The sequence below is a fragment of the Motacilla alba genome, chromosome 1 (assembly GCF_015832195.1).
Source record: "Motacilla alba alba isolate MOTALB_02 chromosome 1, Motacilla_alba_V1.0_pri, whole genome shotgun sequence".
Classification (NCBI taxonomy): Eukaryota; Metazoa; Chordata; class Aves; order Passeriformes; family Motacillidae; genus Motacilla; species Motacilla alba.
In genome coordinates this window covers 111,543,494-111,555,855 of record NC_052016.1, presented here as the reverse complement: position 1 = coordinate 111,555,855, position 12,362 = coordinate 111,543,494, and the positions used below count along the sequence as shown (strand labels likewise).

At 39.0% G+C, this 12,362-nt stretch overlaps 1 protein-coding gene across 1 annotated transcript in view; it reads right to left on the bottom strand.

Moving 5' to 3' along the window:
• Positions 1 to 12,362, bottom strand: part of POLA1 (DNA polymerase alpha 1, catalytic subunit) — a 189,114-nt gene that overhangs the window by 63,028 nt on the left and 113,724 nt on the right.

Below are 12,362 nucleotides of genomic sequence, written 5' to 3'. Positions count from 1 at the left end.
CTCTTCTCCACTCACAACAACACTAACATACAACAGGAGTATTTTATGCAGCTGTGTAGACCATTCAGCAAGACTTCTAATAAACTGAATATTTAAGTAAAATGCCCTTTCTTTGCTTGAGCTTTAGAGGGGAGAAACAGTTTTCTGTTTTCTGCTGGCAGTCAGAAGTTTTCCTTTCTTCTTTTTTAAGTTTTTGAGGTTTCTTTTTTCAGAAACCTTCCAAGACTTCAACATAAACTGATTTACTTAGGAAAATCTAACATTTGCCGAGTTAAAATGAAATAAAATCTGAGCCAATTTGCTCTATGTCAGCTCAGGGAGACAATGCAAAAAGCTTCTCTTAAGAGTATGCAAGAAGGAATGAATCCAGAACTGGTAAGGATGAACTTTTTGTGCCAGGTTCAACCATAGGCTATAAACAATGCCAAACATCATCCCTAAGAGCCACCAATAGAAGATACTTAAGGAATGGCAGAAGACAAAGGACATGGTAAAACTCTTCCAAAGATTTTCCCAGCTTTTAGAAATAGGTCAAGGACTACCCGAATCACTGCCTCTGCATTCAGTGGTGACTGAATTAATGCATTAATGAGCCCAATGAACTTCAAGTGCTTTTCAAACCCATGTAAACTTTTAGCATCTGCAACATCCAGCAGAACAACTATAAACTATATGAAAAAGCCATTTATTTTTCTTGAAAACACACACACATGCACGCAGCTTCTCTTTTAACGCTTTCTTGTTCTTGCATCAGGAGAGACTAGGAATAATCATTCTGCATTCACCTTCTTTGTGCCACTCATGATTTTACAGACCTCCATCACATCACCTTCAATCAAAGTCTTTTCCAAACCACAGTCCTAATTTACTTAGTTGTTCCTTGCCTGGAAACCACTCCAAATCTTGGTTGCCCTTCTCTGAATCTCTCCCAGGTCTTTTTGGAAATGAGGGAGTGGTGGAAAATGGAACAAGTGGAGAGGGAGACGAAACCAGTACTGCACACCGTATTCCAGATACTGATGAACATGAACTTTTACAGGAACAAAATGGTATTTACCATCTTGTTCTCTGCTCCTTTCTCTCCTCAATTTCTGCCTGCCTAGAGCACACTATCAAGCATTTGGGGATTGAGTAGTCACATCCAGAAAGATATTTTTTATTTTTCAAGAATTATAATTTTATTCTTCCCTACTAGGTCATTACATATACTGGACACAAAATTAAGATTGGGTTTTTAGCATTTCCTCACTTCACCTTACTTGGCAGAGCATTTAAGCTTTTGTTGTTAACTGAGAAGTCAACTTAAGTCTTCCTGCAACTCTTCTCAAGCAGCTCCTGCTTTTAGCACGCTGAGCAGCTCAGCCTTATCAAACTGCATTATTTCAGACTATTGGCTGGAGATGTCTCTGCTGGGAATAGTGACTGGTTATTTTTGCCTGTTTCCAAATTTTTGGTTGCTCCTGCACAGAAGTTAAATCCAACCATACCTGGATCCCTAGTACTTTGACAGAAATGTTATGAATCAGAGGACAACTCAAAACATTGCCTGCCTCCATTCTCACTAGCTCTTTGAAGCTGTTCCAATGTTACGCTCTGGCAACAACTTCTACCTAATTTCCACTTGGATTTCAACTTAAAAATATATTCTATAATAATTTCAGAAGTACTCCAAGACTGTTTTAGTTTTTCTTTATCAAGATGAAACCTCAAATCCTTTCCAAATGGCTTCATTTATTCCAGAGACTTCTCCTCTTTCACCATTTCTACAGCCATGTCACATACTCAATAATATCCCACTTGGTGCCAAATCCACCAAAACACTTCCTGCTGCCCTTGCAGAGCAGAGCTTTTATGTCCATGTGGGCAGACCAGAAAAACTGTGTAGAGAACATCACAGCAGTACCAATGCATGCAGCACTCCCTGAAGTGAGTGTTCAAGCCACAGTGCAGGAATGCAAAGAGTGTATTTACATATGCACTAAGATTCATTTCACCCAACTCAGACATCTAAAGCCTGATATCCAGCTTAAGCTTTTCCATTCTTATCCATTAGCTTACCCTATCATCCATTTAGAGTAAATGGAGGAAGAAAATGCATCTCCAAAAGAATTCACCTAACAGATTTTGGGATGAGGAAATCCTCCCTGTTTCAAACCCTCTTAATAAAGTAAGGGGTTTTGGAAACAGTATGATCAGGGAATCTAAGTGTGAACTTCACTGTTATGGAGATCAGCAATGTAAATAATGACATTTAAAATTGCACAGTGAGAAAACGTCAACAATTCAAAACCCTGTGATTTGCTCTCTTGCACAACTGTTGCCCTAGCAGTCCTAGTACCACTTTCTTTGTCACATACAAGTTATTTATGACAAATACTTCAGAACTGACATTAGCAACATATGACACTGCTCACCAAGACTGAGCTACTTCACCAACACATGGCTCACTGTGAGAAACCTTCACTGAGGGCCTGACCTAGCAGACACCTGACCTGTGTCTTCTGAAGTCAGCAACTAAAATGAGCCTCAAGTGAAAAAGACAGGCCTTGGCTTTGGTTTTGCAAATGAACTTAAGATTTCCTTTACAATATTTCCTCATTATGTTGTCTCACAGTGATTAAATAACTCAGTTTAAACAGACATGGAATAACCTTCTACCAAAAAAAAGCTACTCAAGGATAGCACTGAGATCTGCAGGCACTCACCTACATGAGTACCAAGAATATCATTAGAGCCACTGTGAGAGAAAAATCAAAAACATTTTTGTAAGGATAATTGATTCTCACAGATGTTGCATTAAGTTAATTTTTTAGAGACAAAAGACATGCTCTGTGTGGAAATTTGTTTATTCTGTGGCATCTCTACCTCCTATGAAACATCTGGCAGCAATCTGACATAAACAGCACCTTTAAAAACACAGCCAGGCAGGGGGAGGTGTGGAGAGTGTCCTCACCCATTCCAAAACTCTCCTGTTGAAGAGCACAATTTTTTCAGCTGTAACTATGAAAAGATTCAGTGTGCACAAGGAGAACATTCATGACTCAAAACATATTAAATGACTGAATCTGAACTTTGAAGCAATTTGTTATATTAAAAAAACAAATAATGGAAACTGCCAGATAGTAAGGTATTTTGTTAGGGAATGCAAGTGCAACTGAAAAAACAAAGCCTGGAGTGGGAGCAGCATCCCAGCTTCAGCTGAACAGAACACTCAAAAATAGACAACCATGAAAATAATGTATGGTAAAAGTAACTGTGTTTTCTGCCATCTATTGGCCTTTTTAGCTAACAATTATGAAACAAAGGACTACACCACTCACAAGGTATAGCTTCTACTGTCTTACAAGAGAATGCATAGAAGGTCCTCTCAAACTACCACTGAACAATTTGAAGCGAGTTTCTTCATGCAATTGTTTCAGTCTAATGCAGTCACTGTTGAAGAAAGCACTGGGGGGTTCTGCTGGTCACAAGAAACAGGTGAGAAAAGACTGAAAACCCCCTGAGTTAACTAAAAAAACCCCATATCTTAGGATTAAAACAACCACTTAAATTCAACAGCTTACTACTATGCTTGTTTTCAGCTACTAAGAAATAATGATCAAAACATACAAGTTTTACTGAGCAGCCCATTTCTCAATAAACTATATTCAAAAAATGAAGATTCAAGTTATTGCCTACAATAAAATGCCCAAATGTGTTGAGTAGATACGAACAAAGTGGATGTCACTTCAATTCATACAGAAAACAGTTCATGTCATTTGTATAGACTTCCCACCAGTTATAATTAATAGTAAAGAGGTCTTTTCTTCTTTGTCACCTCTCTATTCAGGCCTTATTTGCGTTTGTTTGTACTTGCTATCTGTTAATCTCTCGTAACAAATGACAACAATAACTGTTGCTATTATGCATGGAAATTAAACATGTAGATAACTGTGTGAAGGGAGCTATTTTTGAAAAAAGCAGTATCAGAAACATGTAGCTCTTTATGTCTCCTGTTTTGCTTTGATAATTAAGCCATAGCCTTGATTTCTTTTAAACAAAAAACTTTTCCATGGTCATGCATGTTGCAATCAAATTCAATACATGCATTATGTTCTGATTCAATCTGTTCAAGTGCATTATTGTTAACCCTTATTTGATCCATGCCTGTCATCTTCACTGACCAAACAAAACCAATCCTTCATTTCCCAGCAGCTATCACCGAGTCTGTAAATTAATTTGTAGTACATCAAACAAAATCATAATAGGGAACCTTCAGCTTTGTTCTACTTGGTATCTGCAACACCGTGGGAAATGAAATAAAAGTTGACAGAGGGAAAAAAAAAAAAGCAACTAGCGTTTCCAAACATCCTGCCCACAAATGCTCAGTTCATTTTAAAATATAAAAAAGTATGTGAAAAAACCCCTGAAATACATGCACAATATAAAAGAAAATCCCTGAAGAGTATTAAGCCCATGAACTGTAGCTAATAGGGAGAAATTTGCAAGTCAAAAGTAATTTTTTCTTTGTAAGTCTGTTCTTGAGAATTAGTCTCTCCCATTCTAATGATCAACAAGCATTAGAAATATTACCCCAAAATACAGAGGCAAGTGTTTTTTGCAACAGCCTTTCAAACAGAAGTCGCAGGGGTCAACAATGTGCATTTACTGAGCTTTATCTTAATAATTTTTACAAATTACATTTGACAATGTAGTTTGGTGGTCTGCTACAGCAGAGGACTCAATATGCTTCCCTAAGACACTTGAGTTCTGCATCTGTTCCTGCCTTCAGACAGTCTGGATGCTGAGGCACTACAACACTTTAAAAGTTCATGTGGAGTAAAAAAATGCCCTGGTAAAAAGCAGAAAGCTGCAAGCACTGAAAGTTATTCAGCAGTCAGTGTCAGTTACTTTGGAGTTGAATTTACTCGTCATCCAGGCATGCTTCTCTGCAGCCTTCCACCCCACCGAAGAGAATATTAACATGGATTTTTGAAATTGGGATCTTGGTGGCTGATGCCCAATCTCAGGGGGCTGGCATGTCTGAGCACATTACACCCCAAACCCGTGTCTCCAGCACTGCAGAGCTCAAGTTATCCCCTTACACCATCAAACCCACCAGAAGGGAAGCACAGGATGCCAGCCTGAACATGCTGTCCTGGTCAGTCAGGTTAAGCCTGCTGCTCCTGTCACTGATCAGCAAACCAGTTTTTGGAAGGCTGAGTTTGAGACACAATGCAATAAAGATTTTATTATTCGGGTACCATTGTGAGCTGCTAATCAGGACACTTTCACTTCACACTGGCCTTTCTTTTCATACTACTCTTAAAAAAGGATATTATTTCCACTCATTCCAAGACCAGAAGCTTCAAAACCTGCTTTCCTGACAACATCCATTCTTATGGATTGTACTGCCTAACAGGGCAAATCTGGCTGAAGTGGCCTGAAATCCTCTGGAAGGATGAGGTTCCACCTCATTACTGGATACATTATCAAATCTATTGATCCCCCCAAGCAATATTAAAAGACAGATGATTTTATAAAGCTAAATCAGGCAACATCATGGCAACAGAGGACTTAACTCAGTGACCTGAAAGTTATCAGCTCCAATTGCAATATTTTGTTGCACATGTGTGGTGTGTTCTCCCTGTCTGTGTCTTCTGTAAATAGCTGAGTGTTTGGGGGAACAGACACGCTTTCCTAGCAGTAGACAACATGTCAGGAACTAGAAGCACAACCTCTGTTTGCATATTCTTTGGCCAATGGCTTCACTGTCAGCAGTAACTACATCTTTTGAGAATTACATCATGATTTTACACTTCCAACGTGAAAGGTGATATGAATATTGACTTAAAGATGAGCTCTTGCTGTAAAGTCAGGCAAGTTTTTCTGCTGCATACTTTGAAGTAATTTCAATTTCTAATCTGCTTTCTTGTCTGTTCAGAACAAAGAAACACTCTAGTAAGTACACTGCCACAGTCCAGTGCATCTGCCCCACCTTGGTGAGACCCAGCAGCCATGAAAGTCTGAATGACAGGGTAAGAACTAGTGTCATGCACTGGAATTTCACCAGACAAAGCAGACCCGAGTGACACCTACTTGCCAAGGAGAAATCCCTTCAGGTCAGGAATGCCATCATAAGCAGTGAAATAAGACTCCACCAGAAAACTTTACCCACTTAGTAAAGTGAATCATAGAATCATTTGTGTTGGAAAAGACCTCTAAGCTCAGAGTCCAACCATCACCCCAGCAGCCCAGCTGCCACATCCACACGCCTTTTGAACACTTCCAGGGATGGTGATTCCACCACTTCAGTAAACTTCAGCATAGTTTAGGTACCTCAAGCAACACCCCACATTTTTCATGGGGAAATACACCTGATAAAAACCTCAGAGGATGCACTGCTATAAAGCAAACCAATTCTACTGCAGCTAGACACAAGAAGAAAGGCACAGACTCATTGAACTTTTGAAAGGGCTTTTCCAGATGGAGGACTTGCTGAGGTCAGAACTGGTATAGTCAGAGACACACACCTCTCTCCTGCAGGAACAATGACTTTCTGCAGAGCCCTGGTGCCTGCCTGCTCTGTGCACTTCCCGTGGCTGCTTCATCCTCAATGTCCCTCCAGAGCAAGCACAAAGACACATCAGGGAGCTGCTTGAATGATCTTACGGGTGGAGGAACCGACCTGTGAGACCATCAAAGCAGAGTCAGTGTGGCACACTGATCAGGAGGGCTCCTCACAGGTGACACCCTAAGATACCTGACTTGGTCAAGTCTGTGTGTCCCCCATAGCCTGAGCAGACACGGCCACTCCTCTGGAACCTGCAGCTACTAATGGAAACAACCTGGAGATGAGATGATCTGAATTTATGCAAGACTGGATGGACATATGAAAGGGACACCTCATGATGTTTAAAAGCTCACCTCATGGTCCCCCCGCTCTTTGAGCACGGGAAAGAAAACACGAAGCAAATTCGTCATAAAGGCACAATTCTAAGATAATTTTGTCAGGAAAAAAAACGTTGAGGGAAACAAAGAATGTGGTGCCACAGAAGAGCATAATCTATTACGAAAATGAGCCATTAGGCTTCCCTTCTTCCTTCCTCCCATAGAAAAATGACCACCATCAGAATTAAGCCTTATAAAGGAACATCTTATCTGTTTTGGCATTTTTCCTATCAAGGAATATCTCCTTGATAGGTAATAAACAGGCACACTATTTACAGGAATCATGCAAACCAACCCTAAAAAATGGAGTAATGAAGTTAAAAGCAATCACTGATCCAGAATTCTGGGTCAGCAACTTTTTCAGGATCCTTCAAAGCTTGATATGTTTTCTAAGCAAATCAGTTACCAAGCACTAATGAAAACATGTGTCTGTGATACCATAAGAAAGATCTCAATTTATCTGTGAAGGAAATCCAGGGGACTTGCAAAGCCTCCTCCATGAGAGATCTTGGACCTATTGAGATCTCAGAGGAGTATATGGAAAGACATTGTTATTGATATATCAGACATTCCGGTCTTCTTTTCATGTCAACAAAAAATTGATGGAGAAGCTCTCTCCACTTCTTTAATATGTTACTACAAGGAGATCAAATCATACTCAACCAAAAGCCCTAATGTTATGTTCAAGAGATCCCTTGCTAGAGAAGAGATATGTCTGAACTCCATCTGAGAATTTAAAAATGTAACAGAATTCCACAGCAAAGAGCGTGTGCAAAGTCATTCTGTCAGGCATAACTGAAACTGCAAAGTCAAAAACGTCTTAGAACTAAGTTGAAATATTTGTACTGCAATGTGAGTATATAAGACAAAGATGATTTTCAAGAATATTTTAAGGCTTTATACCACTGTAACATTTAATCATCTCTGAAGAACAAATTCCTTTGATATTTTACAGACTCTTCAAATAAATTGTTTTATAAAAGGAACTGGGTCAAGAGTCCACTATTGATGATAGTAAAAGCTGACTGGAGCTTTTACCTTTTAAGTGGAATAGGTACCATGTTAAACATGCTGCCAAGCTTCTTGCAGTTGAAAGATATTGCAGCATATGCTTAGAATAGTGGAACATCTTAAGTTAGCATGAATTCTCTATACATTTACCCTACAGCTTCAATCCCTTACCCAGGGAATGCTGGTTTTATGTTCTCTGATATTTTGTTAGGTGTTCTGCACATCTTGCCAATGCAAATAGTTTTAGTAACTATTCTAGTAACAACAACTGAAATTAGTTCCTGAAATTTATACACATAAAGCTAACTGTAATGCATTAAGAAACCTGATCACAGATCCAGCATGGTATGTGACTATTCAGATCACAAGAGAAGGACCTATTTTATCAACTCACTCCTGGCCACTGACTTCATATTAACTTTTCTTTTTCTGTACAAAAAATACTGTAGCTAGCTTCTCATCCAGAAAAAAACAGGTTACATTTCCCAGTAAGAGTATTTTTAGTCTGATGTTACCCGATCATCCAATTCAGGGAAAATGTAAACAGTGACCACAGCATTTCACACGCCATTTCATGCTGCCTCACTTCAATGGAAGTTGGTACGACACGAATTCAATTGCTTTTCTAAGCATTTCCTTATTTTCAGAGCTTCTTGAATTTTGGCCTATATAACTGATCAGAATTCAGCTGTGGGATGGAGTGGATAACAAAAACTCATATAAAGAAAGGAAATTCTTCTCCTGGATGTTCACACTCCTCCTCAGAATTCCACATTATCCAGGGTGACGAACAGACAGACATGATCTCTTAGGAAAAATACAAAACTGTCTGTTAAATGAAAGATGAAATGAGGAAATATGCTTTTGAAAGTGTATTACTTGAAAGCAGCACAGGTCCTGGAGAAGACTGGTTATATATCCAGTATTATTATCACATGACCCACATTAAAGGATGCTATCAGCCTGTAACTTCCTAGTGGAAGGCAAGTGATCACTTTAACACTCAGTGCTGGCAAAAGAGAAGGACACCCACTCCAAAATACTCCTGCTCTCAGAGACACCCACATCTGCTGACTCAGTTCCCACTGGAAAACTGCCACCCCAAAGGCACCTGGCATCAGTGGTAACTACACCTTCACAGGACCAGCCAGAAGCTCCAAAGCAACTACACAAACTGCAGGTGAAGGCAATGTAGCTACACTGACTTGTTATCTTATAGAAAGCATGAATGAGGACATAAACACTACCTGAAATCCTCAGAACACAAAATGTCCTTCTATCTTAAAAAAGCTGGTGATACTAGAATGGTAGAAGCTCTGATGGAGATTCCAGGTGGCCACTTTGGAAGTGAAGCTGCCAAGTACACTGATCTAAAATATCCAAAATACTCCCCTTTGGATTTTATGGAAAACGGCCACAGATTTGAGAGAATTTAACCCACAACAAAATTCTGTCCCATAGCACACTTTTTAGGAGTTTCTTCAGAACTTGCATATCTCACAGTCCAACCAGCAATGCATCACTGTTGTGAGGCAAAGTCAGCCACAGAACATCAAATGCCTGTTTAGAGGCCATCAAAAATGAAAGTCTGTAGAGTTTCAAGAATAGTATTTTGCAATTTTGAATATTTTAAAATAACAGAACTTGAATTGCATTCTAATCCTTAACTGGAAAAAAAATTAAAAAGGAGGAAGCCATCTAAGATCAAAAGAAAACTCCATTATTTTCAAGACAGTATTATTCTCAGCACTATTATACCAGTTTTACCACTAAAAGTCTTAGAGGTGTGTGTATGTGATCAAAGCAAGGATAACTGAAGAAGCAGGAAATGCACCCTAGCCTTCCTCCCTCCCCCAAGAACTGAAACACCCAAGCTAACATCAAAAATGTTTTAAACAAAACTATCAAACAAGACATAAGTGAAAAATATCTTGTAGGTCAATGTAAGAGTTTTACATGTTATTAAAAATTGATTTTTTTAAGATACCTTTAGATGTACAGTCACATGTCATTTCATAAAAGTTATTTGAAACTTATTGATCTCATTTGTGCAAAGCCCAGGCTCCATCATCAGCCTGCTGAAAGGATAATAGAGCACTCCAAACCCTTGTGATAGATTTGATGCAAACAGTGGCCCTCATTTTAGCACATGTAATAGCACCACAAGTGGACAAATTCCAACTTTAACAGTTGTACATTACAAACTAAATTAGCAAATATGTTCTGCTTTACTTCACATCAAATCCAATACCCCTGGTCTTCTTACCTTCACTAAAGTAAGGTTCTAGGCACCAAAACACGCCACAAAAGATTAAAAAGTCTTCTCAGGCTAACACACCACTCACAATGAGACCCGGCTATTACCAACAATTTTATTTCACTTAAGACAAACTGAAAACAGCTAAAATGGGCTTTGAGCAAGCAACTGAGAGAAGACATACTTAAAATGACTACACGTGGAAAACTAAATTGAGAAAAGGATCAGTGAAAGAAGCCTTATGGATTTCTGTACCGAGAGTGAAAACCTCTAGAAGGATATTTAAGTCCATTCTGCTGAAATACTCTCCCTATTCACACAACTCAAAGGAAGCCATATTCTTAGGCTACAATAGGTCACAACTAAGTACAGTACCTTGCTTCAGAAAGAATTTTGCTTTGTCTGTCAACTATCAGCAAAGCACAAAGAGCTCATACAGCCCATCCATGTATTGCTTGTCAAGGAGTCTAGCAAGATACAAACAGTAAGAACTCAAAAGATTTCTTAAAAACTATGCCTCTAGTTTGGTTAGAAAGCTAAAAACATTCCACTGCCCCAAATCATTACACAATTCTGTCATCTTCCTTCTCCCCTCAAATTTTTGTACGGTCTTTGAATTTTCCAGATTTGTCACGTAGAACTTCCAGCAAGACATCAGATGTAAGAGAGAACACAAAGGTTTTGCTCATATACATGGCACCTACAGTAAGGTTCATCAGCTCCAGTATACACATCAAGCTGGTAAAGTGACAAAAAGCTTGTTGATGTGAAGCATTTATCTCTGCAGTATGGTTGTGAACATCTCTGAATGCTGAAGGAGTTAACAGAGTTCCAAACACTTCGGAAGTGGTAACACATATATACATGGGTATGTAAGTTCAGAAGAGCTCAAAAGAGTTAAAGGTAATGGCAGAGAAAGGGGTCTCAAGAGTCTGGTCACCTTAAACTAGAGAACTTTAAAGCATCACTAAGCAGTGTTTGTTCATTTCAGTTTAATTATTTTCTCCTTGAGAATGGCACTAATGAAACTGAATATCTTTCATGGTTTCGAAGAGCAGTCTGAATGGTCTGTAAACAGGACTGGGGCAGACGAGAGAACTGGCTGAGCCAGGGGGTTGCTAGGTGATGCAGAATGTAAACCCACAAACTTGTTCAGGTTTACTTTGCTTTCATGCTGCTCTCACACAGGCTCTCCAAAGTTTTAAGAATTAATTTCCAGGTAGCTATTTAAAAAAACAAGAAGTAAAAATAATTAAAAAAGAAAACTCCTTAATCCTCCTCACCTCTTCCCTCCCTTCCCCTGGCATCCCCCAAAGAATGATAAAGGAAAGACAAAAGGAAATTCACAGAACTAAAGGGCAGGAAACCATTCCCTCTATATACTTGTATTTAACTGCTGAAGACTGGTCATTATGAAAAACTTCTAAAATTTTCTGCTTGATTTTTGTTTCTGTAAATGTAAATACAAATGAATTCTGGAACAATACACTGAGCCTTTAAAATATTTAAACTGAATACACAGTCTTATTTACTAACATTTCCACCACAGATTACAAAAGCAAACTTTTCAGTCCAGCCATGTGTTTCTACCTCCCCCCTTTTCAGAGCTGTGGTTATTTTTTTTTTTCTCCCCTAAAGTATCTGATCAGAGATTGTCCGGTAAGAGCACTTTATTAGATCATCAGTCAGAGGGTTTTACAAGCACCAAGAGCTATGGGCTCAAATGCAGCACATCAGTTTTAATAGCCCAAGGTCTAATAGTAAACTGCAGATACTGCTGAGAACTTTCCATGCACTGAACTCTTGAAAAAGCACCATCTCTCAAGCTTAAATGCAGCTGCCTCTTTCAATGCCGCAAATGGGTAAATTTGACAAAAAAGCCACCATTAAGACTACATGAAAGGCTCAAGACAACATCCTTTCAATGCTTTGTACTTCAGTAATCAGATGTACTTACTCACCCCCTCCCCCAAACCCGATCAAGAACTATTTCTGAATGGTAGGAAATAATTCCACTTTGTACATCTTTTAGTTAATCAAGACTTTCTATTCAGCAATTTGACCTTTTGTTCAAAACAGGATTATCAGTTTTTTCGCCAGTTACCAAGGGCGACTCGCATGGTGAACATAATTGCAATAATTTGCAAAACACCATGGCAACCCA